This window comes from Arachis ipaensis, chromosome B08 (assembly GCF_000816755.2).
Source record: "Arachis ipaensis cultivar K30076 chromosome B08, Araip1.1, whole genome shotgun sequence".
NCBI classification, from domain to species: Eukaryota; Viridiplantae; Streptophyta; class Magnoliopsida; order Fabales; family Fabaceae; genus Arachis; species Arachis ipaensis.
Window position 1 is genome coordinate 19,776,841 of NC_029792.2, and position 6,989 is coordinate 19,783,829.

Here is a 6,989-nt window from a genome sequence, read left to right on the forward strand (position 1 = left end):
GTTGTTGGTAAATTGTGTTAGGAATGGTTTTGTTGAATATGTTCTGTTGAAATGTGTTTTGTTGGTAAATTATTAGGTGGCTTCCCTGAATGTGTTCTGTTTAAATGATTTTTAACATGTATAAATGACAATTATGTAAGCATGGTTGGTTGTTAAAATGTGAGTATGATTTCTAGTTGGTAAATACCTGATTTTCATTACTGAGTAATTCCATAAGAATATCACAAACTTGAATCAAAGACAAGCATAACTCAATATGGTAAATGTCATAATAATGTACATAATAAAAAGTGTTTCACACCCAGAGGTAATCCCAAAAGGATTGGCTGGTCCAATCCAGCAATTAAGTACAACACATAGATGCTCATAGGCAAAATATCACCAACAAAAAATAGCTAACAAGTCACACTGACCTTACTAGAAAGTTAACACAAACATAACTCAAAATAAGCCAACATGCACAAAATACAATCATGACAATAAGATGCTAAGTTTTCCATTTCCCTAAAGCAATCCCCATTTTCTTGGAGGCAACTTTGCCATTAACTTCAGTTTCTTTGGAGAAATGTGAGGTGCTCCAGAAAGCCTGGCAGAGAAGTGACCAACAGGTTGGCTTGAAGATGTGGTAAGGGTAGGCTGAGATGAAGGAAGAGTTCTGGTGGCTGGCTGTGATGAGGATGAAGGAGGTGCTGAACTTGTTGGGCTGGCAACCTTGTTGGGCTGTGGATCATGTTGGGTTGAGTAGTTGGGCTTAGTAGTTCCCTTGGACCTGCCTCTAGGCCTTTTTGGCTGTGTTGCTGAAATAGCTTTCCTCTTGACAGATAGCTTGGGAATAGACTGGAAAGAGGCAGTCTTCCTTCCTCCCTTGACAGCTAGAGGGTTTGATTTGGTGCTGTGGATCTGCTGCTTTCCTTTGTTCTTTGACTACTGGACCACACAAACATATACAAATTTACCATAATAATATTATGCTTATGACAGACCAAAGAATAGAAGGAAGACAAATAAAAAATCATACCAAGTCCTCAATGGATTTAGGGCATCTGCTTTTGTTGTGTGCACATAGAGCACCTTTGTCTCTCTTCCTTCCTTGATAAGTGAGTGCGGCTGCTCTGTTCTTCATCTCCAGCAGCTGCTCTCCTCTTTTTCACTGGCCTGTGACTAGGCCTTTGATAGGGGAGAGGCATAACATCAGGATGTGCTGTTCTCTCCTAAAGATCTACTCCATTCAAGGCTGTATGATTGACTCATAGCACCTCATGTACGCTTCTTTCTTATAACAGCCATCCACAAAAGGTTCTAACTCAAGTCCCTTGAACTTGATGCAACTAATAGCATGGACACAAGGTATGCCACTCATCTGCCACGTTCTACATGAACATTCATGGGAGCCTAAGTCTACAGCAAACTTGTCTAAACCGTTCACAACTTCATACTTCTGAGCTGCAGACCAGTATGGCCGCCACTCTCCAGCTGACCTAGATCTCTTCTCCAACCTGAATCTAATCCTAGGTAAGATTGTCCCTGAATAATTTTGTATAAGTTCCCTATTTTCTGCCCACCTAATCATTAGTTCAACCCTGATCTCCTCTAACATCGTAACTATAGGCTTTTCTCTAGCATCAACTACGGCAGAATCAGGAAACACCTCTTTGTTCTGAACCTTGTGGACAACATACAACTATACATGGTCTCTCAACTTTGCTATTCTACACATGGCAATGGAATCCGCATCACTTTTAAACAATTTCAGATTTTTCCCCATGTCTTCATCTGCTGGATCCTTGAACCACAACGATGGGATATTCTCCTCCACATAACCAAATTGCTTTAGCTCAGCATAGGCTTCAAATACAGACCACCGATCACCATCAATCTCTTCTATCATTGTTGTTTCTCCTCTCACATACTGTAATGGACCGTTCTTATAAGTAAACCATCCTCCATGGTAGACCTTCACTTTAAAATAACCCATTGTCTGCTACAACACCCTGAAATAGAATACAATGACACAAAGAAATTAATTTAAAAGATGAAACACACAAACCTGCCTATTTCACAACGATGCTAATCCCTAGTCTCCACACACATGGCCTCATTTCAACCATAAACAGACCACCAAAACTTAAACTATCTAACCCGAAACTAACCACTGCAAGGAGAGCTACCATAGTGAAAAGAAGGTGGAAAATCATACCTACGCAAACCCGGCCCTATCAGTAATGCTTGAGCGACTCTTCACATCCCTTCCTTCCAGTTGCTCGATCTCGCCTCCTCTCTTCAGTTTCAGTCCATCAACATCTTCGGTCCTTTCCGATTCTGGGTTAGGGCACAATGTAATCGGTTTGGTTTACGAAGCGTTGTGAATAAAGGGTGTTGTAATAAACGTTAAGGGTTTTTATCCAATTGAAGACATCAAGTGTTTCACGCGAAACACTAACGTTGAAAAGGGTAGATTCGTCATTAAAAAAATTTATTAGAAAGGACGATGTTAAACAGAAATGCAACATTAAGGACGATTGTAAATAAAAAATTAGATGAAGGACAGTTTCGATTCTGGCGCTAAATTTTTAGGACCAAAACCATACTTATCCCTTATTATTATTATTATTATCCCTCAACATAAATGGATCTCCATTAAGGTAACAACTTGCCATTAATAAAATCATTGGATAATGAATAAGAATTAGAATTGTATTAATATAATTAAAATCAATATAATTAAAATGATTAAAAATATTTTCAAGTGATAATTATTAGTTTAATAATGCATTAAATATTGATTTTATATAATTATAATAAAGATATTTTCTTAAATTAGTATAATTATGCATTATTCATTAAATACTAATTGTAATATTGTAATATAATTATAATAAAAATATTTTTCTAAAATAAATTTATTTAGAAAAATATAAATTGGTTATTAATAACTGGTGCCATTATCATATAATTATGATATCATATTATTATTATTATTATTATTAAAATAATTAAAAATATTTTCGATTGATAGTTGATAAGTAGTTTAATAATGCATTAAATATTGATTTTATATAATTATAATAAAGATATTTTCTTAAATTAGTATAATTATGCATTATTCATTAAATACTAATTGTAATATTGTAATATAATTATAATAAAAATATTTTTCTAAAATAAATTTATTTAGAAAAATATAAATTGGTTATTAATAACTGGTGCCATTATCATATAATTATGATATCATATTATTATTATTATTATTATTAAAATAATTAAAAATATTTTCGATTGATAGTTGATAAGTAGTTTAATAATGCATTAAATATTGATTTTATATAATTATAATAAAGATATTTTCTTAAATTAGTATAATTATGCATTATTCATTAAATACTAATTGTAATATTGTAATATAATTATAATAAAAATATTTTTCTAAAATAAATTTATTTAGAAAAATATAAATTGGTTATTAATAACTGGTGCCATTATCATATAATTATGATATCATATTATTATTATTATTATTATTAAAATAATTAAAAATATTTTCGATTGATAGTTGATAAGTAGTTTAATAATGCATTAAATATTGATTTTATATAATTATAATAAAGATATTTTCTTAAATTAGTATAATTATGCATTATTCATTAAATACTAATTGTAATATTGTAATATAATTATAATAAAAATATTTTTCTAAAATAAATTTATTTAGAAAAATATAAATTGGTTATTAATAACTGGTGCCATTATCATATAATTATGATATCATATTATTATTATTATTATTATTAAAATAATTAAAAATATTTTCGATTGATAGTTGATAAGTAGTTTAATAATGCATTAAATATTGATTTTATATAATTATAATAAAGATATTTTCTTAAATTAGTATAATTATGCATTATTCATTAAATACTAATTGTAATATTGTAATATAATTATAATAAAAATATTTTTCTAAAATAAATTTATTTAGAAAAATATAAATTGGTTATTAATAACTGGTGCCATTATCATATAATTATGATATCATATTATTATTATTATTATTATTAAAATAATTAAAAATATTTTCGATTGATAGTTGATAAGTAGTTTAATAATGCATTAAATATTGATTTTATATAATTATAATAAAGATATTTTCTTAAATTAGTATAATTATGCATTATTCATTAAATACTAATTGTAATATTGTAATATAATTATAATAAAAATATTTTTCTAAAATAAATTTATTTAGAAAAATATAAATTGGTTATTAATAACTGGTGCCATTATCATATAATTATGATATCATATTATTATTATTATTATTATTAAAATAATTAAAAATATTTTCGATTGATAGTTGATAAGTAGTTTAATAATGCATTAAATATTGATTTTATATAATTATAATAAAGATATTTTCTTAAATTAGTATAATTATGCATTATTCATTAAATACTAATTGTAATATTGTAATATAATTATAATAAAAATATTTTTCTAAAATAAATTTATTTAGAAAAATATAAATTGGTTATTAATAACTGGTGCCATTATCATATAATTATGATATCATATTATTATTATTATTATTATTAAAATAATTAAAAATATTTTCGATTGATAGTTGATAAGTAGTTTAATAATGCATTAAATATTGATTTTATATAATTATAATAAAGATATTTTCTTAAATTAGTATAATTATGCATTATTCATTAAATACTAATTGTAATATTGTAATATAATTATAATAAAAATATTTTTCTAAAATAAATTTATTTAGAAAAATATAAATTGGTTATTAATAACTGGTGCCATTATCATATAATTATGATATCATATTATTATTATTATTATTATTAAAATAATTAAAAATATTTTCGATTGATAGTTGATAAGTAGTTTAATAATGCATTAAATATTGATTTTATATAATTATAATAAAGATATTTTCTTAAATTAGTATAATTATGCATTATTCATTAAATACTAATTGTAATATTGTAATATAATTATAATAAAAATATTTTTCTAAAATAAATTTATTTAGAAAAATATAAATTGGTTATTAATAACTGGTGCCATTATCATATAATTATGATATCATATTATTATTATTATTATTATTAAAATAATTAAAAATATTTTCGATTGATAGTTGATAAGTAGTTTAATAATGCATTAAATATTGATTTTATATAATTATAATAAAGATATTTTCTTAAATTAGTATAATTATGCATTATTCATTAAATACTAATTGTAATATTGTAATATAATTATAATAAAAATATTTTTCTAAAATAAATTTATTTAGAAAAATATAAATTGGTTATTAATAACTGGTGCCATTATCATATAATTATGATATCATATTATTATTATTATTATTATTAAAATAATTAAAAATATTTTCGATTGATAGTTGATAAGTAGTTTAATAATGCATTAAATATTGATTTTATATAATTATAATAAAGATATTTTCTTAAATTAGTATAATTATGCATTATTCATTAAATACTAATTGTAATATTGTAATATAATTATAATAAAAATATTTTTCTAAAATAAATTTATTTAGAAAAATATAAATTGGTTATTAATAACTGGTGCCATTATCATATAATTATGATATCATATTATTATTATTATTATTATTAAAATAATTAAAAATATTTTCGATTGATAGTTGATAAGTAGTTTAATAATGCATTAAATATTGATTTTATATAATTATAATAAAGATATTTTCTTAAATTAGTATAATTATGCATTATTCATTAAATACTAATTGTAATATTGTAATATAATTATAATAAAAATATTTTTCTAAAATAAATTTATTTAGAAAAATATAAATTGGTTATTAATAACTGGTGCCATTATCATATAATTATGATATCATATTATTATTATTATTATTATTATTAAAATAATTAAAAATATTTTCGATTGATAGTTGATAAGTAGTTTAATAATGCATTAAATATTGATTTTATATAACTATAATAAAGATATTTTCCTAAATTAGTATAATTATGCATTATTACTTAAATGCTAATTATAGTATAATTATAACAAAGATATTTTTATAAAATAAACTTAGAAGAGAAAATAGTGCATTCATTTTGGCGGGAAAATGGATTCATGCAGAATCGACATCTCGCTTCCATTAGTTAGAGAAAAACCCAGATTTAGTATATTAAGTAGATTTTATTTTTGTCTCTGTCCCAATTCTTGTCATAAAAGAATAATTGCCTCCATTTTTTTTCTCGCATTTTTCGTGTTTTTCGGAACTCAATTCCTCATCTCCTTATATTGAACATTTATATAGAAATTATAGCAAAAAATTAAAAAAAAAAATCACAAAACATCATTACAACACACAAACATATTTTTATCCAAGATTACAACTTACAAATTCAGAAATACAAAATAAAAAATTATAGTTTGCAAAACAAAATTTTAAATACAACTTCTATTCTAAAAAAAATCATAAAATAAAGTCTTCAACATCAAATATTTTTTCATTATCAAAATATAATTTCCAACAAATAATTTTATGTTCTCTTTAAAACAACACAAACATAAATATATTAACATACATCATAAACAAGAATACCATGTATTAAATAAAAATTTGACATAGTAAAAAAAATAATTACCTAAAATCTTAAATCCCTCATATCCATCTTATAGTCCCAAAGAATTGGAATTTTCGACCCTGATTTACCTATATTATATCAATCAACAATTTACGAGAGTTAAATTTGACATGAAATTGAACTTTAATACCAAATATAACTTGAGTTATTAGTACTTTCACCTGAAAAGTGTTAAATTTGTTCCCTCCTAAAATGCTTCCAAGTCTCGAAAGTTAATCTTTTTTTGTTAGGACTGCACGCTTTGGCTAATTTCTTGTCCTTTCTCTTGTGTTTCTTCTTGTCACTCCTCTTGTGTTTTTGGAGATTTGCTTCAATTGCTTGACCATC